At 42.6% G+C, this 26,059-nt stretch overlaps 1 protein-coding gene across 3 annotated transcripts in view; it reads right to left on the bottom strand.

The window, feature by feature from the left end:
* LOC133130850 (follistatin-related protein 5-like) overlaps window positions 1-26,059 on the bottom strand; it is a 183,402-nt gene that overhangs the window by 85,832 nt on the left and 71,511 nt on the right. The window lies entirely within an intron of this gene.

Below are 26,059 nucleotides of genomic sequence, written 5' to 3'. Positions count from 1 at the left end.
CGTCAGCAGGAAGAGGAAGGAGGCACAATCCATGAGAAATGATACTGTATCCGGAGATGAAATACAAGCACTGAAATAAACAGGTTTTTAGAAAAAACAGCAGCAGGAACATCTATGGTAGTTATTATTCCCTTCTTTCAAATTAATTTATTCATGTATATATCTGCCGACAGACTATGTTATGTCCACTTTGATGTAGTTTACTGCATTTGAAAGATCGCGTGTCCTTCTGAAGCAATGTCCTTCAGCTTGATTCAAGGCAGTGCCCCCGAGCCAAATCCAATCTCCGATTTACCCAGACCGTTAAAATACACCAACTGGGCTCTTTTCATAAATATGAGCATTGTCCCATTCCAAACAGCCACACACACACACACACACACACACACACACACACACAATAATAGTAATAATAAGAATAACAATAATAAGAATAATAATAATAAGCATAATAATGATAATATTATGAATAACAATCATAACAATAATAATCATAATAACAATAGAAACAATAATACTAATAATACTAATAATACCAATAATATCCATAATAATAATAATATTAATAACAATCATAATCATAATCATAATAGAAACAATAATACTAATAATATCCATAATAATAATAATAATAATAATAATAATGGAAAGAAGAAGAGTGGAGTGTTCTGCAGTACGGGGTCCGCAGTACAGCTGGAATCTCAGAGGACTGTTTCTGCCTCACACACTTCATGCTGACTTGTGTGGCCTGTTAGAGCTCCTCTGTACAGGACTCAGCTGTCTGACGCTGTTCGTCATGCACTGACATGCCTCTCTGACAGCTCGCAGGGACACAGACGCTGCTGTACTGCCAGATGGCGGGAATAAAGAGCGCCGCACCGTCTTACCTCTCCCAGGAGAGCCACCGTGGGACTGACTGTGTGTGCTCCACTGACTGACTGAGTGTGCTCCACCTTCTGAGTGAGTGAGTGTGCTCCACTGACTGACTGAATGTGCTCCACTGACTGACTGAGTTAGTGTGCTCCACTGACTGACTGAATGTGCACCACTGACTGACTGAGTTAGTGTGCTCCACTGACTGACTGAATGTGCACCACTGACAGACTGAGTGTGCTCCACTGACTGACTGAATGTGCTCCACTGACTGACTGACTGAGTGTGCTCCACTGACTGACTGAGTGTGCTCCACCTTCTGAGTGAGTGAGTGTGCTCCACTGACTGACTGAATGTGCTCCACTGACTGACTGAGTTAGTGTGCTCCACTGACTGACTGAATGTGCACCACTGACAGACTGAGTGTGCTCCACTGACTGACTGAATGTGCTCCACTGACTGACTGACTGAGTGTGCTCCACTGACTGACTGAGTGTGCTCCACTGACTGACTGAATGTGCTCCACTGACTGACTGAGTGTGCTCCACTGACTGACTGAATGTGCTCCACTGACTGACTGAGCACACTCCAGCGACTGACTGAGTGTGAGACACAGCTGTGTCACCGGCGCAGGAAGCCCCTCTCACTGGCAGAGAAGAGTCCAGGCGGCCATGAGCCCAGGCGGCCATGAGGCCCACAGCTGTGACAGAGCTGTCATTTCAGAGCTCACGTTGCCTCCGCAAAATAATTTCTCCTTTTTCTCACGATTAACCACGTACAGTACCTCTCACTGGCTAGATGGGGACAGAAATTGGGTTCAGACACTTTCCCCGAATCTCATTTCTGACAGATACTTGAGAAAGCCATCGGTGCTTTATGAAATATTTAAGGCCTTTTCCTGGAGTGGTGGAGGAGCAGGTAAATGCATCTCTCCCTGTGACGCCGCTACTTTAACTCTGACAGTGTAAATTTGTGTATAACCAAGCAGATCTCTGCATCCAAACACGGCGCTAATGTTTGTGTGGTTAAACTGATAAAGATTTTCATTACACACAGTGAAATCAACACAGTCCGGTGTTAAATCAACTCTGACCAACTGACAGCTTTAATTTGACTCGGACAGAGTACATTTTGTTCCTGCTGGGACTCGTACGAGTTAGTGTCAAATTTATACTATTAGAGTTACATTAACACAAAGTATTCAACTGTGACTGCAGCTGTCTGGTATGTATTGAGTGTATTGACCTTTGCCTATACTTTGTGTACATTTGTGTAAGAATCAGAATGTAATGTCCTTGTCCAATGTACTTTATAGCCTGTACTAGCAGCAAGGCCGGCAGGTGAAATTCCCAGGCCCAGGATAAAATTATATTATTCTATTATTTCTGGGCCCGAGAAAATAATATTTACCACAAGTCTAACAACAGCAACAGCAAACCCGGTTGCTGCCTCCACCCCACCGACTATGGTCCTGACGAGCTTTATCGCTGAAAGAGAATATAAAGGCTCTTTATTGGGCATATTTCTTTGTCTGGGAGTTTTCACACTTCACACCTATGAGAGAGGCTTCTATAAAGAACTAAAAAAGGGTTCCCCTATGGAATCAAGCATTTCAGAACCCTTTTTCTTCTAAGAGTGTATAATACTGTGTTGTTTCAGGGACAAACACACCGCGTTTTTGGCCTGAGACCTGCTTCACAAAAACTGAGAAAGTGTGAAGCCACACATTTCAGAGCGCTCAGTGTCAACGCACCGCGTCTACTGAACGGACAAAATGTCCCCTCCCTTTCCCCTGGAGGATCCATTAGCACAGAACGCTTCTCCTGTGGTGACAGCAGGCCCTGCTGTTTCCAGGCTCCGGAACAATCCCAGTGAACGGCACAGAAAAATAGAGCCAACATGATCCCAGCTCATCACGGCTTTCAAACCCCGTCCGGGGTTATCATCTATGCACCAACAGCAGAGTTACCTGACAGCACTGTGTCAGGCCTGGACACCTCCAGGGCCTCTGCCACGACTTCCAAACCGTTTCAGGCATTAGAAATGCCCTTTGTACATTAAAAATGATCCTGATATCTATGAGGATTCTACCCCACGTCACTATCCACCTATGCACCGTCGGAAATCTTTCATACTTATTTAAAAATTCCATATTTATCTCTGAGGGCTGAAGCTGTTAAAATTCATTATCGGAAAAAAGACTTCGGAAAGGTGACTTCGACACCTTCGACTCCTCTGTGGTTGCTGGCGAGTGTTCACCTGTGTGTGTGTGTGTGTGTGTATGTGTGTGTGTGATTTCCTGGTATGGTGTGTGTGTGTGTGTGATTGGTGATATGGTGTGTGTGTGCATGCGTGTGTGTGTGTTTTTGTGCATGTGTGTGTGTGTGATTTCCCGGTATGGTGTGTGTGTTTTTGTGCGTGTGTGTGTGTTTTTGTGTGTGTGTGTGTTTTTGTGCGTGTGTGTGTGTGTGCGTGTGTGATTTCCCGGTATGGTGTCTGTGTGTTTTTGTGCGTATGTGTGTGTTTTTGTGTGTGTGTGTGTATGTGTATGTGTGTTTGTGTGTGTGTGATTTCCTGGCACTACCGTTCTCATGCCTGGAGGAAGCATCCAGCTGCAAACATCAGACAAGGGGCACCTTTCTGGTGTGGAAACTGTCACAGCTGTCAGGTATAAACTGTCACCAGCTTCGAGAGGCATATGCGCTATATATATAACATAAACACAAACATATCACAAGACTGAGTGCTGGGGGAAGATGACTAACAAGACATTTATTGCAAGGATTCTGTCACCAGATGCCAGTCCTTCATGGCATCTTTTAGCACTCCTGGAGGGACTCCTGATAATCTAAGTGATCTGAGCGATAAAGCAGGGTCATATCCCCAAAACTAGATCTCTAAACGTTCCAGACAATCAGGAGGCATTTGACATAAAAAAAATCTTCCTACGCAAGCGAGTGTATTATTCCAAATAAACATTTCAATTCCTGGAATTTAACACGCGCTTGCGAGAATACCCGCCACCCAGGAGTTGAGTAAATGCAGTTTGTTGGAAGGTTCTAGGGTGAGTGTGTCATTATTTGTTTTAGTTTGTATCTGTTCTCATATATATATATATTTTTTGCGACCATGGACTTGTTTTGACACACGACTCTGGTCACCCTGGCTGGTTGCCGACAGTGCTTAGCTGGGCCACTGTCACAGACCTGTGTGATATTAACGGTAATGGACCGCTGAAGTCATTTACAGCTGGGGCTCCAGGCACACAATGAATCACTTGTATCGATCTTCGCTGGCAGTAGGGTAATGCTTTGTTTTTATTAAAAAAACTCCCATTATCACACTGTACAAGAGCTTTCTGAAGCATCCCGTGCCCCAGTAGAGATGTAGGACAGGCACTTGAAAACACAAAATTAGCAGCCTTCTACTGCGGCACTGCCAGCAACCTCCTTCAATTCCAGGCCGTCTCCTCCCTTATAACTACATATAAACCAAGGATCACGTACTTTAAGGATATTTTAAGGACACAAGTCTCCGTAAAAACAGCCCAGTAGCATAAGAGTTATACTTGATGTGCCAGTTAAGTCAGTGACCGCGAATGCTCTGAAATATCAGAATATCTGGAAAGTTACAGTTTGAGAGACTAGGTTCCTGGAATACGAGTACGAACATGAAGAGTGCTTCTTTCAAATTTCAGACAGTGTTCTAAATAACTGACCAAACACATCTTCAGATGTTAGCTGGACTCATCTCACATGGCAGTGTTATGCGCAGAGTACCTAAGGACAAATGCTGACAGAATCCGAACAATTGTCTTGGCTGAGCCAGATGCTGTATGCATTTCAAACAATGACAACATTTCAGATCGGAGAGTGAACTGACTATCCCACAAGCACTTTAGAGTTGGATACTCAGACGCAGCCAAATATTGATCCGTGTGTGTGTGTGTGTGTGTGTGTGTGAGAGAGAGAGAGAGAGAGAGATGGGGGAGAGAGAGAGAGAGGGAGGGAGAGAATGAGAGAGTGAGAGAGGGATGGAGAGGGAGGGGGAGAGAGATGGAGGGAGAGAGGGAGTGAGAGAGAGATGGAGGGAGAGAGGGAAAGAGAGGGGGATAGAGAGAGAAAGAGGGGAAGGAAAGGAGAGAGAAAAGGGAGGGAGGAAGTGACAGAGAGAGGGAAGGAGGGAGATGGAGAGAGAGAGAGAGAGGGAGTTCTCTGGTGTTCACTTTCCTTCCTGGAAACCTGTCTCTTCTCATTTGTTCGATGGTGAAAGCTGTGTTCATTACTCCTGCCATCGTGACTGCAGTTACTGACTGAGTGTCACCGGCGCAGGATGCCCCTCTCACTGGGGAGAGAAGAGCCCAGCCAGCCATGAGGCCAGGCCCAAAACCCACAACAAAATAGAACCAAGAGATTATACACCAATGTGTGCTGCATAACAGATAATACACCAGTGTGTGGGGCAGGTGTTATAACAGATAATACACCAGTGTGTGCTGCATAACAGATAATACACCAGTGTGTGGGGCAGGTGTTATAACAGATAATACACCAGTGTGTGCTGCATAACAGATTATACTCCAGTGTGTGGGGCAGGTGTTATAACAGATAATACACCAGTGTGTGGGGCAGGTGTTATAACAGATAATACCCCAGTGTGTGCTGTATAACAGATTATACTCCAGTGTGTGGGGCAGGTGTTATAACAGATAATACACCAGTGTGTGGGGCAGGTGTTATAACAGATAATACCCCAGTGTGTGCTGTATAACAGATTATACTCCAGTGTGTGGGGCAGGTGTTATAACAGATAATACACCAGTGTGTGGGGCAGGTGTTATAACAGATAATACCCCAGTGTGTGCTGTATAACAGATTATACTCCAGTGTGTGGGGCAGGTGTTATAACAGATTATACACCAGTGTGTGGGGCAGGTGGTATAAGAGATTATACACCAGTGTGTGCTGTATAACAGATTATACTCCAGTGTGTGGGGCAGGTGTTATAACAGATTATACACCAGTGTGTGGGGCAGGTGTTATAACAGATTATACACCAGTGTGTGGGGCAGGTGGTATAACAGATTATACACAAGTCTTTAGGGCAGGTGTTATAACAGATTATACACAAGTGTGTAGGGCAGGTGTTATAACAGATTATACACCAGTGTGTGCTGTATAACAGATTATACACCAGTGTGTGGGGCAGGTGGTATAAGAATTGTAACATCAAAGAGTGTGTTGTGAGTGCTATAACAGTTTATAATAACACAAACGTGTTGTAACAACTTATAGGCCACTGTGTGGTACATATTATAATAGCTCATAAACCAGAGTATAGGCCATGTGTTATAAAACCTTATACACCAGCTTGTGGAAAGTGTTATAACAACTTATACACCAGTGTGTGGCATGTGTTATAACAGTTTATATGCCAGTGTGTGGCATGTGTTATAACAGCTTATACACCAGTGTGTAGGGTATGTGTTATAACAATTTTAACAACAGCAAACAATAACACAATAGCTTACAATAACAACAACGTGTGAGGGAAGTGTTATAACAGCTTATAACAACTCAAAACGGTCCTTTTGGGCTGCCAATGTCTCTTGTAGCAAACAAATATAGCAGTGGGTCATCACTTGCAATAATATCACCTTTACACCATTAATTTAACGATTCGAGGCTGCAGGTGCCAGAAAGCCCAAATCGCCCAAATGCCTAATCCGTTGTCTGTGGTTCAGGACATCAGCATCCATTATGTTTTACAGGAGCGAAGTTCCTCAGTGCCGCACAAAAAAACCACGCTGTGAAATTGCCATATGCCCGTTTCACAAAAGGAATCACATCCCGTTTTTGTTTATCTCTGCATATAAATGAACAGCGGAGAGAAGCGGGGATGAAGGAAAAAGGGAAAAACAGAAAACAGAATAAATAACACGGCACTCTCGTAATCAGCCACACTCGTCCTTGTAAAGGACTGAAGTGGGAGTCATAAGGCTGGTATTGGGTGGGTGGGGGTTTACATTATCTATATTGCCCCCCCCCCCCCACAGCAGGCTGGAGACAGATAGTTTGTGTCTGACAGTTGTGACAGTTGTGACAGTTGCGTCACGGCGCCGCAACAGAAGTCACCTCGTGTGATTTCTGCAGCTGGATTTTTCTCTGAGGCGCGAGAGCGATAGGCAATCACACAGAACACCGAACGTCCCCTGGCAACTGCAGAGAAGGTATAGAAGGAGCGTTTGACTACAGTGAAATGCAGCTGTGTTTGTTTCTTTCTGTAATGTACTTTCAGGCTTAGTGGGGGAGGCGGAGAGGGGTTGTCTAATGCAAACCAAAACTGGGTTTCTTTTTTGAAGCTTATTTCCTGGTCGTGCTGAGAGCACTGAGAGACGGTGGGTGCTCGTTAGCAGAACTGCAGCTGGCTCCAGTATCGGTCATTCAGACCTGTTTTCAATGTGAGGCTTTCCCAACAAGAAATGTAGTCACAATCTGTGTTTTCAGGGAAAAACAGTGATACTTTGTGGACGAATCAGAGACAGATTACGTCTCTCTCTCTCTCTCACACACACGCTTCGTGGAGGAGCCGCATCGGCTTCCCAACTGCGCAGCAAATTATCCAACATGGCGCCGGTAAACTTCACTTCCAGGCTTCAAAACGCTTTTCATGAGTCCATGGACAGACAGTGGGTGACGTAACAGGCACTTGGTCCATATTTTTCTACAATCTATGGTCGAATGCTGTGTAAATCACAGATCCAAATCCGAATCTGGTAAACACCACCATATGCCCGAAGAGCTCCTTGACAACCTAGGCCACCCAAAAGGACAGGAGGTCACTGACCGCCATTTTAATAACCTGCTAAAGAAGCTGCAGTCATGATGTGCAATCCAGACAGAACTGGATGACTGCTGCTATGACACAACCTGGCTACCTGGGCCATATTGCTATGTGTCCATTTATGGTGACGCATGAGGACCTTCCAACAGCACCACAGCAAATGCTCACCATATTAAATGTTCACTGTTATGGAAATAATGACCAAACTAAAACATATTTGGTGGATGGATGGAGTGTGTGGATGGGCCCCATGGTCTGGTATCTATTAAGGCTCTGTTCCAGTGTGTGGATGGGCCCCATGGTCTGGTATCTGTTAAGGCTCTGTTCCAGCGTGTAGATGGGCACCATGGTCTGGTATCTGTTAAGGCTCTGTTCCAGTGTGTGGATGGGCCCCATGGTCTGGTATATGCTAAGGCTCTGTTCCACTGTGTGGATGGGCCCCATGGTCTGGTATCAGTTAAGGCTCTGTTCCAGCATGTGGATGGGCACCATGGTCTGGTATCTGTTAAGGCACAGTTCCAGTGTGTAGAGAGCCCCATGGTCTGGTATCTGTTAAGGCACAGTTCCAGTGTGTAGAGAGCCCCATGGTCTGGTATATGCTAAGGCTCTGTTCCAGCGTGTGGCCCCACAGTCTAATATTTGCCTTTTGTGAGAATTTTCAGTTCATGTTTTAACTCATGTTGTACCACATGCTGTGAAGGCAACAAAATACAAGCGGCTCATAAAAAAAGAAATCTGTGTCTCTGTAGTCTTCCTCTTGTGTGCATTACAATGAGAATACAAGAATCCCCCTGACACAAATCCCTACCCTTTGGGGAGAGGACTTGTTGACACCATTGAAGACTAAACAATGGACTCCAACTGTGATCTCCCAATGATAAGCTGAAAAGGAAAATCCTTCCGCATTCATACTGCATACAGACAGCAGCATCCATGCACGGACTACAGAGAGGAACAGAAGGTCCGTGATAGAGAAAGACTGTGCTACTCTGTGTACACAAATGTCAAATACAGTTTCATCCAATGTACTTTGGGGGAAAATATGTCTGAACAAACATAGGATTTTCAAGAGGAAAAGGTCTGGAGCACACAGATGCAAAATACATTCTTTAATGGTGCACTACTAGTAGTGCATTTCAGCATAAGAGTGAAAATAGAGACATAGTACAAAACAACAGTTCTTCTAGTTTCCAATATAGTCCTATGGTACTTGAAATACACCTTGTCCTTCATCTGAAAAGCCCCGCATTACCCTTTTCACTGGGTGATGCGCAGTGACCGCGATCATTTTCAATTTTGTATTTTGCAGGATTGATAATTAGGATTATTCCTCTGATTTGTATACTAAATACCTGTCCCAGATGGAAGAGCGGAACAAGGTTTTAAAAATAGATGTGACATTGTCATCTCTAGAAAAGAAAGTTGTCAAACTGACAGAGAAATCAATGTTTGTTTTGTTCCAGTGACTTCACTTGTCAGCAGATAGCTGAGTGTCTGTTGTTCAGGTGATTTGATTGCCTGTGTTGTGGTAATCAGTCTAATGTCACGTTCAGACCACAGCCCGATATCATCATCCAGTCAATGCATCACTCACTCATCAAAGACAGAAGCATAACCACGGAAGACATTTCTTTCTTCATAACAGGGATTTAAAAAGAATCAGATGGTTTAGTTTTAGTTGCTAAAAGTACACTGGTAAAACATTATCATCTGTGATGAATGTTAAAACCAGTACTGATAATCATTAATAAATGTTAGTAAAAGTATTATTATATGAATATCCCATACAGGGATTATTTACAACAAAGTGCATAAGGTTACAATAAACACGTTTAACTTTGTGGTATTCCCAAAGATGCAGTGTAAAAATATAAACAACAAGAAACACACAGCTACCATGGCAAAAAATGAAAACAATTTGTGGGGATCAATAGCTGGGCTGCTTGCTAATCGCTGTATACTAGTGGGTGATTTTGAACAAACCTGCTACTATGGTAAGGGCTAATGGCACTGGCTCACAAAATGACATTGTTAACACTGGTTTGGCAATCGAATGTTCAAAGTGAAACCTGTTGATTACAAAGAGCCAGGTAGTGCAGTTAGTCAGTCTACTTGTCATGATTAAGAACCATAATGAAGTTGATGTGGATCCGAACCAGGGGATTCAATAAGAGGAACGACACCTCTGGCCTCCGAGTTGGATCATTTGTCAAATACATCTGCTGCCTTTTTGGAAATAATGACTTTGACTTTTTAGTATTTATTAAAATACTAAAATAGCAATGATCTAGGCAGACAGGTTTGCCTTCTGCCTGTTTGCCTTTGACAAGTTACAGACTGCATCTATGGGCTAGCTTCACTTGTGGATGGAATGTTAGAAATAAAAACTTTGTGGAATTGTAATGTTCTGTACCCTTTAAGGTGCAAAATCACAAATACAGTATGCGATTATAACTGGGCATGTTCATGCTGATGTAAAATGGTAATTGTAGCAATGAAGTTCTTGAACACTGATTCCCAGAAAATGTACTCTTCAGAGGGTTTCTCTAGTCTCTAGTTGCTGTGGTTTGTGAAAAGGTACAATTAAACTGAGGAGGGGGCTGAGACAAACACTCCATTACTGTATCAAACCAGAATTACTGTAACAGAAATTACACAGTACAACTGTTCATTTTGACAGCTATCTTTAAAAAAAGAAGCAATTAAAATATATTTTTTTACATTGAATTCATACATTTTTATTTCAAATGAACACTGAAATGTGCTAATTGGTCACATGATATTTATTTTACTTTCTGTGAGAAACACTAATTTTCAGAAAAATATACAGTGATAAACGAATAGCATCCTTTGTTGACATTAAAACAATTGTTGATGTTAAAATGAAAACACGAATCACACTTTCACCCATGTTCATAACCCCTGTTGTCTTCATTTATTTTATTTTATTTTCTCCTGCCGATCTTCGAATTTCACTTCAATTATAGTGGTTATCTACCAACCCGGTGTACCTACAAGACGATCCGCACAGCTGATGGCCCTTGAGTAAGGCCCTTAACCCTGCATTGCTCCAGGAAAGACTGTCCCCTGCTTAGTCTGTAATCAACTGTAAGTTATAAGTGTCAGCTAAATATTAATACATATAAATATTATTATTATTATTATTATTATTATTATTATTATTATTAGTAGTAGTAGTAGTAGTAGTAGTAGTAGTAGTATTACTAGAAGTAATAATAGTAGTAGTTGTAGTATTAGTATTATTATCCTCACTGAAAAATTCACAATCTTTGAAGTCAACAGCTTCTTTGAGCATAACTGCATATAGATTGAATACCTGGATGAAACTGATTTCTACTCCAGCCTGACACTCATAAAGCATCTCAGTGTATGATGGCTGATCTAGGATCAGGCTTCCCTTTTCCACGTCCTACGCTCACCCATTATGGGCCGAGCAACCAGACTGATCCTGGATCAGCAGCCCTGCTCTGAGATGCGGTGCGGCCCTGAGGCTGAGACATCATTCAGGCAGTCGATAGGGGTGTGCTGGTCCTCTGTGTCCCACACCTGGGCTTTGAAGTGCTAAGGAACAAAGATGACCGTGCTGCTCATCACAACATCTCCCTCTTTCTCTCGCTGTCTCTCTCTCTTCCTCTCTTCTGAAAGCAGGTCTCAGAGGAATACAGTCCCAGCCTCCCCGCTTCGGTGAGACAAACATGCAGATACTGTACGTGTGAATGTTTGAAGCAGACCCAGCACGCTCGGTAATTATGTGTTGTTTTTCGTTCTCCCATTAGCTTCCTCACAGCAGAATTCACATTCATCACTGAGATGGATATGAATGCTAAGTGCCAAATTTAGAGCTGCCACCTCCCCACTCCCCCCATAGCCCAATCATTCTTGCGTATGTCCCCGTGAAGTGCCAATGGGGATGTGTTTGGCCTTGCTACGAGACAGCAGGTCACCGGGCTTTATACCGAATTTATGGTCTTACAGCGGAGGCCAGATCAAGTGTATCCAGCCCTTGCTTGCTCTCCCGTTTACACTTCTTGTATAGGAATTTGGAAAGTGATGTAAACTGGGGGGCTCCTATCTCCTTGGTTGAACAATAATGGTTTATTGCTCTCATGGACCCCTTTCCTGTTTGGAAGCGTGTCCCCCTCCTAAGCTCCCTTCCCCAGCAGAGCAATATATCTTTTTCTACTTATCTGTGTCTGCCTAGTTATAAAGATGGGTGAAAACTAAACATTTACATTTCAGTCATTTGGCAGACACTTTTAATCCAAAGCGACTTACAAGAGCATAGGTTCTTCCGCGGGCTAAAAGCATCAAATCCATAACTAGTAAAAAACAGTTTCAGAGAACTACAGAAGCTTGTACCTCTCTCCGTGATCATGAAATGAACCTGGACCAAGTCAGCGTAGGCGTGAATTATTCTGAACTGATGTATTCCTTGACTGTTATTTTAACTGACATGTTATCCATCAGATTCCCAGGTAATAACCCTATATTCACTTGCATGCAAATATATGACAGACATTTTGAAATTAGTGCATATTAATATCCCAAGTGTAAGAAAGTGAATCTGACTTGTGAAATATGACGAACGACAATCATTTAAATTAGGATTCAGATGGCACAGACATCGCGTACGGGTAAAAAGTGTGACAAACGATAAACACAATAAAGTCAATTTTAGTTGTTTACTTAAATTCTTGTTTGTTTACTTCTCGTCCCTTTTCAATAAGCACAGACAATCTAATTTGGGACCAGCGTGCTGGTTTGTTTAATCTCCTCTGCCTTTTCTATTGTCATTCATGAATTTTTATTCATCTTGGAAATTCAGACAGACAGTTTGCGCAATTCGACAGTGGTAATCTGTTCCCTGTCTTTTGAGGAAAACGAGAAAACGTGACAAATTATTCAGTTTCGCAACCGGATTCAAATCAAACAACACAGTGTCAGCTTCTGTCTCAGACAAAGAAGCATTCGCAATTTTATCAGCGCATAACAAGCAGATGCTGGATACTTTGATCTTCTGAAGTTGAACATTATTCCATAAACGAGGAGACTTGGGTTTGGAGATGTGAGCAGAAGTGTACTTCTGAAGGATAATTAGACCTTCGCTGTTGGCAGCTGTGAAGAGCTAACTGACACTTAGCTTAGCAGGTCGGCGAGGAGAGATGAGAGGGAGAAGGGTTAAAGAAGCCTGACAGACCCAGGGCAGTCAGCGTCACTGCGGAAATCAAACGAGATATCATCCAGTGTCATTAAACGCTAGCATCTGCTGACCCTAATTGAGCTGATTTGAAAGAATTACACTTGTCTTTCATCACTCTCTTGAGTTGTTCTGAAGCGTGGCTGTGTGTGTGTATGTGTGCATGTGTGTGTGTGTGAGAGAGAACGAGAAAGATATGCGTGTGTGTTTTGAACATGTATGTGTGAGTTCACTGTACATTCATTTAGAGAGGGAAAGAGAGCGAGTGAGAGAGAGAGACGTACCTATGTGTGTGTGTGTGTGTACTCACTGCACAGCATAGCAATAATTATCCCTCCAATCACAAAGCAGCAGCAGCACAATTCATAGAATATGTATTCGTTTCTTCCCCTGTTTATTTTTGCAGTTGCTCAGAGCGACAAACACAGTGAAACGAAAGCAAAGTGGGGTGTAGAAGTGCTCTGAAGCAGCAGTGAGACTGATTGGAGGGGAAACTAAATCCTACGAAGAAAGGAAGGGGATTAAGGAATAGCTGAAACAGAAGCCTTCGGACACGTCCACCAATTAATGTGTGTGTGTGTTTGCGTGTTCATGTGTGTGTGTGTGTTTGCGTGTGCATGCGGTGTTTGGGTGTGTCTGTATGAATGCCACAAACTTCGCTACCTCAAATATTCCTCTGTCAAAAAAAACAGAAGAAAGATACAGGCCACTGAGACATTAAAAATGTAAGAAGAGACGGTCTGCCTACTTTTACCTACTTCTGAAGCACACACTTTCTCTCACCATGATGGACATGCCCACCATACTATCTCATTTGCACAGGCATTCTGAACAACTGCTTGTCACACTATTGTCTGTCCAAACGAAAGGTAAGAGGCAAAGGAAGAGAGTAAATACTTCACCATTCAAGGAAGATGCACACTACATACACGCATACTACAGTACACACTATAGGTCTGTTAATATGACAGTTAAACTATACATGCATACACACAGCTAATGAATACTCACAAATGTAATGCAATTAATGACGTACGATATTGATGAACTGAAACTGGTCTGCAAACCTCCAGTATTAAAATCTATATGTACTGTACCTTCCACTATTTTAAGACTCGGGTAGGTCACATGCTCTCAGCGAACATTAGTTATGGTGTGGTCCCGCACGAAGCACAAGTTTTAACCTTGAAGTGGTGTGTGAATGCGTTTCACATTCAGAGCGCACTTCCTCATCGCATTAGCTGAGATGTGTTACTGAATCGGGTGCACACCAAGGGATATACGGCATCAAGGAAATTCATTGGCTAATTTGAAGCGTTACTGTTTCATAACTGGGACAATATTTGACATGCTCAATTTAGCTTTGGGGAAATGATGATTACCCATAACAAAGTGTCTTATCAATAGTTACGGAGCTTTGAAATTAAACGCTGTAAAATGACATTTACAGTACTGTGTCCTATTTCATATAAATATACAGAATATATTCAAATTCTTCTAACACAATATTCATTTTCTGTTGCACAAAAGTCGCTGCTGTGAAGTACCTTTGAAGTGTTGATATTCATACATCATGTTCAGTTTCTCAGATTCATTTTTTTTTGTGCTCAGTAGACTGAGGACACATCGTTAGAAACATTAATGTGAAAAGACAGACTATGGATGGAGACGGTAAGACACAAGAACCCCCCGACAACCTCTGGGGTCTGACAGAGTCCCAGAATCCATTATTTGGGATTGTCACTGCTACGGGGCTGCATTTTCATTTTACGGTCCTGAAATATTAATCTAGGTTTTTTATATTAAAGGTATTTGACCTGCTCTTTCTTTCTCCCGAGAGGGTGCTGCAGATTCCAGACGAACTGCGAAGTCTTCAGGCAGAGGAGGCAAGCTAGCTTTTCTTTCCTGGCGATAATAACTTATAACAGCGCCTTCACAAAATGGCAGGTCCGCCCCCCACCTGGGCCCCAAACGCTCAGAAGAACCCCAGACCTCAGATAGGTAGATAGCTGCACTCACACTCACCAAGCACTTTTAGGTATTTATTTGACTTTTTTTTTTACTTGTACTGCTGTAGCCTATCCACTTAGAGTTATGATGCGTTGTCTGTTCAGAGATGCTCTTCGGCATACCACTGTTGTAATATGTGGTTAACTAAATTAACTGAACCTCCTGACCCGTATCTACATGATTGTATGCATTGCACTGCTGTCACACAATTGGCTGATTATATAATTGCATGAATATGTAGGTGTAATAAAGTGAAAATCTTCCCAATAAAGTGCTTGGTGAGAGTATATAGCACTCAAAGCAAAGGGAAACTCACCTCAACCACCTGCAATGTGCAGCACCCAATGGGCGATGCAACGGCAGCCATTTTGCACCAGAGTACTCACCACACATCAGCTGAATCTATGGACTTCAAGTTCAACGGATTATTGTGAATGCATTGAAGTGGGCATATTGTATTCCAAAATAAGGGAATTGAGTAAAAGGTCAGAAGAGGTCGGTAAAATGATTCTATACTGTGAAGATAAATCGTAATTACATACATATCTCTTAAATACTCTTAAAAATACTGCCTGGCCAGCAAACATTCAGCCAGTGGAATTCCCAGCACATCTTAGCAAACCACCCTGGGATTCCTCAATACCAGAACAATGTACCTCGTCAAAAACTGAAATGAAAATGAGAGAACAGAACCGAACAGAACCCCCATATGATATTAAAAACACTTCACCATATGGGAAAATAGACACATTATTGTCACTCCCAGATATTGCAATATCACTGCTGGGGCAAATATATTTATAAATACAGTACAGGGTGGAAAAGTCCACATTTACACTGCAGTCCATAGTTCTCCAATGGGACACAGCTGTGTTATCTAGATGCTACCACAATGCTCCTCGCTCCTCAACACTAACAATGGAACTCATACTCATAAAAAGAAAAATGAGAAGCGGAATGAAGCCTTCTAAATGCCACCCTGGTGACCACTCTGTTACCATTAGCAATGCTCATGTCAACCCTGCTCACACTGACAAGCACTGAATTACATGATACAAAAGGAGGACACACATGCACACACACACACACCCACACACACACACAAACATACACATCCCAGTGCCACTCCTGACATCACACATACACACACACACACACACACACACACACACACACACACACACTTCCCAGTGCAGTTCATGACATCTTTTTTGAAAATGCTTTTAATATCCAGTTCTCAAATTTCCATGAATTGGAATTGTGCACATGCATACACACTTGTGCACACGCATACACACATCCTTGTGCAAACGCATACACACATGCACAGGCACATACACACACACACATGCACAGACACATACACACACACACATGCACAGACACACACACACACACACACGCACAGACACATACACACACATGCACACACACACACACGCACACAGTATTATTATTACTATTATTAATACTATTATTATTATGTTCCTCTGCAGTATCAGTGAAAAACAATTTCATTTCCAAGATTGGGAGAGTGAGCTGATATAGACTGAAATACTGTTTAAAGGAAATGGAACAGTACATCAAACAAATAGCGCCATCGTAAACTATTTTATATTACATCACACTGCCAAACACCAGCGAGAATATAAAATCACTCCCGTGTGGCACAGTTCAGAAATAACGCTCAAAAACCTGTTATACATTTAGACGCTATTACGATGCTGTACGTCCGACAGTACTGCTTAACTATGACCGCGGACATTTAAAGATCATGATACTGACCTTCTTCACAATGCATTCAGCTACGCAAATGTGAAACGTGACACGTTAGTTATAAATGTCACCATGAACAAGAGAATGCTCACGCTGTGCAGATGAAAGCGATCAAAAGCAAATCTATTCTTATGGAACCTCGTTTAGGACAAATGGCCATATGTAAATGTTTAAAGTGTCAATCCTTCATTTTTTCGCATGAAAAAATGCCACATTTTATAGCTTTTCAGCCTTCCATTTTCGTAGTAATATCGCAATGCGTTTGCTCTCTGTAATTGCTCAATTACCTATATACTATTTTCCATTAGTGCATTTGGGTGTGACAATCTCGCCAAGATAAATGTCAGGAAGCATGCACGGAAACTTGCCTGTATATATTGTATATATTGCTCAAATAGTTTATTAGTTCATATCATTGCTCTATATTCCATATATTGACACTATAATTTCAAAAAGGGATGGTCTGCCTGTGGGAGGGGAATAAGCTCTGAGGAATGGCCTCACTGGAAATCCCAACTCGGTAAACAACAATGAGGGGTTAAATGCTGTAAAAAAGGAATAATTCAGAATAATATAGCATAAATATATAATGAAAAGATTTTGAAAACAAAATAAGACAGACATTCTTCAGAACCCAATGACAAGGCGGTCCTTTGTGAAGACAGACACTGTTTATCTGCCATCTTAATTTTGTTGATGAAGAATATTTTCAGGAAAATTCAGTATTTCCATTAGTTGTGTGGGGATAATAATTCAGCTAAATTGTTTGAGTTATCTCGATGCAAAATGACAATTGTTGCAATTATCATTATGCTAAAGAAGCTGAACGGCAACAACAACTAAATGGCAAATGGCAGTTCTATGTTCTGAAAAACAGACAGGAGGCGGCCATTTTGTATGACATCACTTTTGGTGATGATTTCAATGTTTACACACGTGCGTCCTATTTTACTTTTGAAAAACAAATGGAACTTTTTTTCTTTTCAAAAATAAATTGGAGTTTTGTACTTTTGAAACAAAAATTGTTTTTTTTTTGTTCTTATAAAATATTTACTTGAGGATTCATCCACTGAGACCCTCGAAAGATTGTGTTGGGAGGCAGCTTTGGTCTACCAGTGATCACAAAAACATTATATTATATCTCCAGTGTCACTGAGATACTCTCATAAGTGCCTTGGTAAAATGAGAATTTCAAAGCGTCTGATGATGCACTTTAATAAATTCTTAACAGTTATGAATATGCAGATTATGTTTTTTTACTGTTCATCTTGATAAAGGTAAGAATTGATTGGTGTTTAAAAATCCCAAACTCCACAGATTGAAATTGGCAGTTGTGCTTCTCAAATTACTGTTAATACACCAGGCGCATTGTAGCTGAGAAATGAGAACCAGTAAACCAGGGTTTTACGCCCTACAAGCGGCACAGTAGTACAGGAGAGGTAGCGACTACTTTGCACCCTACAGGCCACACAGTACTACAGGAGAGTCAGTGACTATTTAAAGGCATGCAGGCCACAAAGTGTTACATAAGAGCCAGTGTTTTACACCCGACAGGTCAGACACAGTACTACAAAAGAGCCGGTATCTATGGTACACCCTACATGCCGCACACTGTACTACAGGAGAGCCCGTGCCTATTGTACACCCGACAGGTTGCAAGCAATACTACAGGAGAGCCAGTGACTATTTTGCGCCCTACAGACCACAGTACTACAGGAATGTTAGTGAGTATTTTTCCCCCTACAGGCCACACACAATACTACTACAGGAGTGATAGCAGACAGATAGCACTGACAAAACTTGGTAGCCTGCTGTTGATAGAAACTACTGTCACAGTAACCTCATGAAGCCTGGCCAAGCAATAGGACAACCCCAACTGCAGTCTCAGACACAGGTGACCTAGCCACGCTCTTATAAAGACTCTCAGACAGTCTGCTGGTGACCTAGCCACGCTCTTATAAAGAGTCTCAGACAGTCTGCTGGTGACCTAGCCATGCTCTTATAAAGAGTCTCAGACAGTCTGCTGGTGACCTAGCCACGCTCTTATAAAGAGTCTCAGACAGTCTGCTGGTGACCTAGCCAAGCTCTTATAAAGAGTCTCAGACAAAGTCAGCTAATAACCTACATTCTCAGAAATAAAGGAAATATATGTAAAAACACATACAGCAATATATAATTAGTTTGTTCCTTTTTAGCTTGGAAAACTGTCTGCGTTTCTGTAACTTTATTCTTTTTTATATTCATGTACATAGCACTAATCTACTAATCCCAACTAACAGAATTTGTACAGTACTAATTAGATTAACACAATAATATGTTTGTCTAACTAACTAACTAACTTACATTCACTAGTTTTGGGTATTTATAGTTTAATCACGTAACTAACAGATTACCATTCTCCCTATTTCTGCACTGCTCTGTAGCTCCATCTCCCTGTTCTATCTCTGATTGCCTGTCTGTTCTCTCACTATCACTGCATTCCTTAAGACTGTGCAATTGTCTACTCCCTAATCCGAAGCCATTTGTAATACATGTGTGTCTATGTGAATCCAGTGCCGCGTCTCTTTGTTCCTCCCTCGTTATTGTATGATTGCCCTTTAATGTGTCTCACCTCACTCCCATGCCCCGTCTAGGTTGTGTCATTCCTCTGGCTTCCCCGTACCTGTTATCTGTTTAGTCCGGCTCCATTCCGTTCTGTTCTGTTTTTTGATTTTTCTGGTCTTGATCTGTGCGTGGTGTGCTATGCTCTGCCTGCCCCACATGTACCTGTCCGCCTGGATCTCGACCACAGCCTGTTTTTGGACTTGGATCTGCCACTTTATCATTAAAGCCTGCCTGATTACGTTATCCCTGAGTCTGGGTTTGGTTCCTCTGTCCCACATGTCTGACAGAAAACATACTCATTTGTACCCAAAGAGAACATTACTGTACTTTCAGGGTACATTCGGGAAATTTGATCCTTAAAGAACAAAAATGTCCCTCCACTGTCATTTTATTTCTGAGCCTGTAGCCAATCCCTTATAAAGAACCCAGTCTGTTTTCATTGAGAGGTTTCCCAAGCCCAATAATGTCTTTCAATACTCCAAGCACAGTGTTTAAAATCTGCCTTTAATATGTCACATTCCATCAATCTTTTGAAGATCAATAAATACCTGTTTTTCCACCGGAGTTTCAAAGCACTCCAGAGCGCTTGGCACAAGCATAACTATATTCTTATCCAGCAAAATGTACATAAATGATTCAAACGTAGCTGTTTGCATTAAGGGAACCGTGGGAAAGAACAACTGTGTGTAAAGAGGGACACGTCCACATACATCCTCAACGGACCCGTCACAGAGGGAAACTGTGCGCGAAGCAAAACGACGCTTTGCGCGGTGGCTAAAAATAGCGCAGGACTGGTCTTGTGTTTGGTGTTCCTTCGGCTTTCCAAAAGGCCTGAGGAATTCTGTGTTCTCCAAAGAAGAAGACAGGGGTGGCCTGTAGCGTAGTGGTTAAGGTAAATGACTGGGACACACAAGGTTGGTGGTTCTAATCCCGGTGTAGCCACAATAAGATCCGCACAGCCGTTGGGTCCTTGAGCAAGGCCTTTGACCCTGCATTGCTCCAGGGGAGGATTGTCTCCTGCTTAGTCTAATCAACTGTACGTTGCTCTGGATAAGAGCGTCTGCCAAATGCCAATAATGTAATGTAAAGAAGAAGCACCCGCTCTTCCCATCTTGTTACCTCACACTCCAGCCAGGAGGAGTGTAAGATGCCACTGCAATGGATCTGATCAAATAGTGATTGGTTTTTAATTTATTTTCTACGCTTTACTGAGCTTGTCTGGCATCTTGGAACCTACAAAATACTCTTAAAAAGTGCAAACCCCACCTTCTGGTCCTCTTGGCCCAAATGCCCCAGGCAAAAATCAATTGAGCAAGAAAAGTATTTTCATCCAAAACAAGAATGTATTTGACCATGGTCTGCACAGCAACCACAGCAGTACAGCGTTCCCTTGCTATTTATTTTACTTATGAATGTATTTTATGTTTATTAAGTATTTTATGTTTATTGAGCCAGATGGGCAGACAGAAAACTGCCACAGTGGGGAACTGGAGCGAGTGGAGGATTGAAGGGAGGCTGAATGCAGTAGGATTTCGGGTGTTTAGGGCTGACTGGTGACTGACTTCTGAGGGAGCTTGGTTACCACGACACCAGGGTTAACCCCCGTACCGTTGAAGAAGAGAGTCAGGGCCTTGGTTGGTGGTTCAAGGGGGCGACATTGGCTCAGGCAGTAAGAGCTGTCGTCTGGCAGTCGGAGGGTGGCCGGTTCGTTCAAAGAGTCCCTGAGCAAGACACCTAACCCCCAAATGCTCCTGATGAGCTCATTGGTGCCTTGCATGGCAGCCAATTGCTGTGTGTGTGTACATCACTTTGGATAAAGGTGCTATATAAATGCCAACCATTTACCATTTAAAGCCCCGGTGTAGCCACGGTAAAATCTACACAGCTGTTGGGCCCTTGAGCAAGGCCCTTAACCCCACATTGCTCCTGGGGGATTGTCTCCTGCTTAGTCTAATCGACTGTAAGTTGCTTTGGATAAAAGCATCAGCTAAAAATAACACATTATTACTGTTATTCAGGGGCAGTGAATGTCAATTTCAGTTCAGCGGGAGAGCACCCCCCTGTGGCTGACCAAAACCTCTTCTAGCTGAGGTAATGACATTTTTTGCAGGAGGACTTCCATCTAAGTACTAACCAAGCCCACTTCTTGTTAGTAGTGATGTCAGCACAGCTACTGTGGTAGAAGCTGCAGAAGTTCTCAATAAAGTTCAACTGGAAACATTAATATGAAAAGCACGAGCAATATTGAACACTGCATTAATAAGGATTCAGTTTTTACCTGCAATGTTGAGTGCCATATAAATTGAGTGAAAGTGTCATTTAAGATCCTGATTAGCTATGGTATTCTGACTTAAACTGTGTAGATAAGAATGTTTGGATAGCAAACCAGTTTTGAGGGAGATTTTCTTTTTAATGGCTATCATCACATTGAGTGCAATGGAGCTGGTTATTGCCTATACTGGTTGCACACCTGGGTCAAATACGTAATAGTTTTGTATTCAAATACTGTTCTGTGTTCGATTGATCTTGCCTGGTGCAACTGGGCGGGGCTTCCACTTTTTGAGAGTATTCCATTGGTTCCAATACACCACGCAAGCTCAGTAAAGCATAGAAAAGTATTTACATGCTTAACCAGGCGTAAAAAACAATTACGTGTGTGAACCAGGTCTGAGCGGTTGACTATGCCGTTGCATTAATTGTTGGCTGTTTGTTCCTCATATTGATGGCTCTTAAACACAGTGATGCAGGTGAGTGTTCCTATGTCACCTGTGCCCCAAAATGGCTGTATGTCCATGCACTGTGTGGGTGCAGTTTTCCCGGGAACCCTGACAGAAGCACAAAAGAAAGAACAGATAGTCGAGCTGAAAAAGCAAAAACGAAGCCAGAAAGAAAGTCTGCATCAAGCCTTTTTTTCTTTTCTGCAAACTAGCACCCCAAAGGACGCATTGTCTCTACATCACTGTGCAACAGAGACTGAAGTAACTAGAGCTCCAAATTAAACTTTGCTCCGTCAAGCAAACTGAAGATTAGTTTCTCCCGGCGTCTAGATGTTCGGGGCTCGTGGAAACGTGGCGTTTTTTTTTGTTGCGAATATTCCACCCTGACCGTTCTCCGGAACCATCTGCCAACAGCCCACTAGTGTCTCCGGTGCGGAGAAAGGGACATCTGTCTCTTCTACCGAACCGTCAGCCCGGAGTCTCGGGTTATTATCCTGCCGACGGAGGGGCATCTCTTTGCACTGACAGGGAGGGGAACAACCCCTCCCCCCCCCTCAGTCCCCCCCAAAGCGCTGCTTAGCATGTGCCGCGTGAGGCACTCTGGTTCTGAGCTGGGACTCCCAGACCCTCCCATCAGCAGAGCAGCGTTAGCGTACAGCGGCGAGAGTTCATACTCTTTCATTAGCCGCAGAAAGCGCCACTCTCGCATTCAGCACACAGAGGCACTAAACTAATGAGCACCGTGCCGGTTCCTTTGAACCCCAATTGCCTCCGTTAGCTTGCGAGCGGGTATCTGACACAGCTGTCGATATTCACGGTCGCTGAACAAAGCGCTGTTTCTCATCTGTCTGCAGGAATACAATACAACCTGACAAGACGAAAAAAGAAAATAAAACCCAGTAACTGAGGGTAACCTTTTTCCCCAGATGGATTTTTTTAACCGTTCTACATAATTGTATATCTGTTTTTCTTTAAGAAATGAATTTGAGCTGTAGTTGAATTTGCACTGAAAATGTTTCTGCTGTGCTGTATCGATGCTGTATCCAAGGCTGCGTGTCAAATACTGTCTCTCTTGCTCACACATTCACTCACACTCACACATTCACACACACACACAATCACTCATACTCACACATTCACGCAATCACTCACACTCACACACTCACACACACAATCACTCACACACACACACAGACACACATGTATGCACACACACAATCACTCAGACACACATGCATGCATGCACACACACACACACACACACACACACACACACAAACCAACACACGGGCACGTTTTGAACAAATACACAATCCTTTGGTGCACTGGGCTTTGCGAAAGCATGCCACTGGGTTTGCTGTCAACCTAACTAAGATGTAACACTGGTGTAGTTCTGCAGAGAGGACCCTCTGCCAATAGACAATGCTGCAATTTAATGGAGAGGGAGAGAGAGAGAGAAATAGAGAGAGTGTGAGAGAGAAATAAATAGAGTGTGAGAGAGAGTGTGAGAGAGAAAGAAAGAGAGAGTGTGAGAGAGAAGAAAGAGAGCGAGACAGAGAAATGGAGAGAGTGTGAGAGAGAGAGTTCAGTTGGGTGCCCAGGGCCAGATGATTGACAGAGAGCCAGCAGCAAATTAAAAGGAGGCAGATTAGAAGAGGTGGAATGTAAACACACAAAAGATTGGGCACGTTATTCAAAGGACACCAAGACTCCTTCTGTGAGCAGAGCAAATACGTGTATTAACCCAGGATAATGACTTGGCAGCATGTACCCACACGTTTTTAAATAAATCTTAAGAGATATTCTATCAGAAAAGCAGTTTTGATCTATCCAACTTTTAATGGGAAAAATGCATATATATATATATATATATATATATATATATATATATATATATATATATACATATATATGCTGTAGACATTTCATTATTACAGTATAATTGTAAATTGTTGAACATGATTATATATGACCTTGGGTGAAACTGAAGGTTTTTGTGCAGAATAGAATCACAACCTTGAGGAAGGGTTGTAGTTGCCCCTTCAAAACCCATGCCCAATATTCAGCCACCACTTATCACCTCCATCTAAAAAAATGATAATAACACCATGACATTTCTATCTTCAGGTTTGAAGCAGAAATACATAATTGTTTTATATTCAAATTACTTGCTGTGCTCGATCAATCTTGCCTGATGCAATTGAGCCAACCAAGAGGACCAGAACGTGGGGCTTGCACTTTTTGACAGCGTTTCATTGGTTCCAATACACCAGACAAGCCTGGTAAAGTGTAGAAAACAATTACGTATTTAGATTTAGGTCCGGTTTGAAGCACCCAGAATCTAGCGTAAAGAGCCATCCCAGCAAACACATATCCGTTGGACCATCTGCTTACCATTATTCTGTAGATCGGCACTGGAGCGGTCCATTGTCGGCACAACCGTTCACCAGCCATCTTGCATTCCCTTAATGGCTGATCCTCACCTCTACTGGCTAGCGTGCTAGGCTAGCAGGCCCCTTCAGTGCCAGTTAGCGAAACGCTAACGTCCGACAGCTGAGCCGATACTGATTACGGCTGCAAGCAGACAGCCAAGGGTTTTTGCATTGGGCGTTGACGCCAATTGCCAATAAACCCTGGTCTTCCAACAACCTTATCAGCTCTGATAACTTGAAAGCAGACATTGGGTAATCTATCCGCCCCACACTATAAGATCAGGCACAGAGAGCCCAAGGGAGGCCCGATTCAGCACCTGAATACGAGAACATAATGTTTGCTGACAAGAATAAGCCATTAAGCCCTTGTAGGCTAAATATGGCCTTCTGGGCGTCTCGGTGGCGCAGCCTGTAGAGCACTGACCGCATGCTCATTGCGAGCCGCGACGTCAACGGTTCGAATCCGACCGTCCGACATTTGTCGCATATCTTCCCCTCTCTCTCGCTCCCATTCTTCCTGTCTCTCTATACTATATACTGTCCAATAAAGCTGAAAAAGGCCTAAAAAATATCTTTAAAAAAAATAATAATAATAAATTTGGCCTTCTGTCACGAGAGTCCCTCACTGGGGTCTCCGTTTTTGAATGAACAAAAAACCAAAAAGAAAAACACCTTGATTTAATTTCCAGCTACGTTCCCTTATTCTACTAACTTCACCGGTAAATATATTCTACAACACACTTTATTAATCCCTGTTTAAAATGTAAAAACCTTGCCCCTAGGCCACGATTCAGTGAGAATTTGTCCTTGAATTTGATGAGCCAAAAACCTCAACTGGCAGGGTTTCACAAGCACAGTGATTTCATGAGTTAAGTTAGTTAAATTTGCCAATTCGACCACCTCCCTCTAAAAGTAATGATAATGTTTAGTGCCACATACGTACACCGCACCTCTGCAGCAAGTGATTGTGATCTTTATTTGGGGTCTTAAATAACACTGAGATTGAAACTCAGTTTTTCACAAAACCAGGTCCCCCGGCTGCATGCTCGATAAATGACTGAGTGTTGATTTGGGAGCCAAGTCCAGCTTGCAATTTCCTCAGTGCAGGTGGGACTGTCTAGAATCTGTATTAAATTACAACCTAGACAGATTTATTCGTTTTCATTTTTTTTTCCACACTGGGGAAGGTAATTAATGTTTAATATTTTATATCATTCCTAAAAATATGCACACAGAAAAGCATCCAGAAGTTTTCTGGGCTGGCATCTTGTTTTAATGTATGCCCGCCTCATTCCCGGTACTGCTCACATAAACATTGTAAATTCCTCCTTGCGGGTAGTTACACTGCAGTAGATCATTGTAGTGACACTGTGGCATGAGGTTCGATATTAGAGCTATCCTGATAATTTTGCTGTACTAAATAAAAATGGAGATGTACCACGGGGTGTCTGAAGAGACACGGGGCGCCAAGAGAGTCCGCCTGGTGAAGCTGGGAGCTTTAGTTTTAAGCCGTTTTTTTTTTCTTCTTTTTGATAAAATGGTTTTTTTATTCAACAAAACTTCTCAAACAGGACATTCAGCAGTCC

Source organism: Conger conger, chromosome 6 (assembly GCF_963514075.1).
Source record: "Conger conger chromosome 6, fConCon1.1, whole genome shotgun sequence".
In the NCBI taxonomy this organism is placed as follows: domain Eukaryota; kingdom Metazoa; phylum Chordata; class Actinopteri; order Anguilliformes; family Congridae; genus Conger; species Conger conger.
This window is presented reverse-complemented; position numbering and strand designations above follow the sequence as displayed.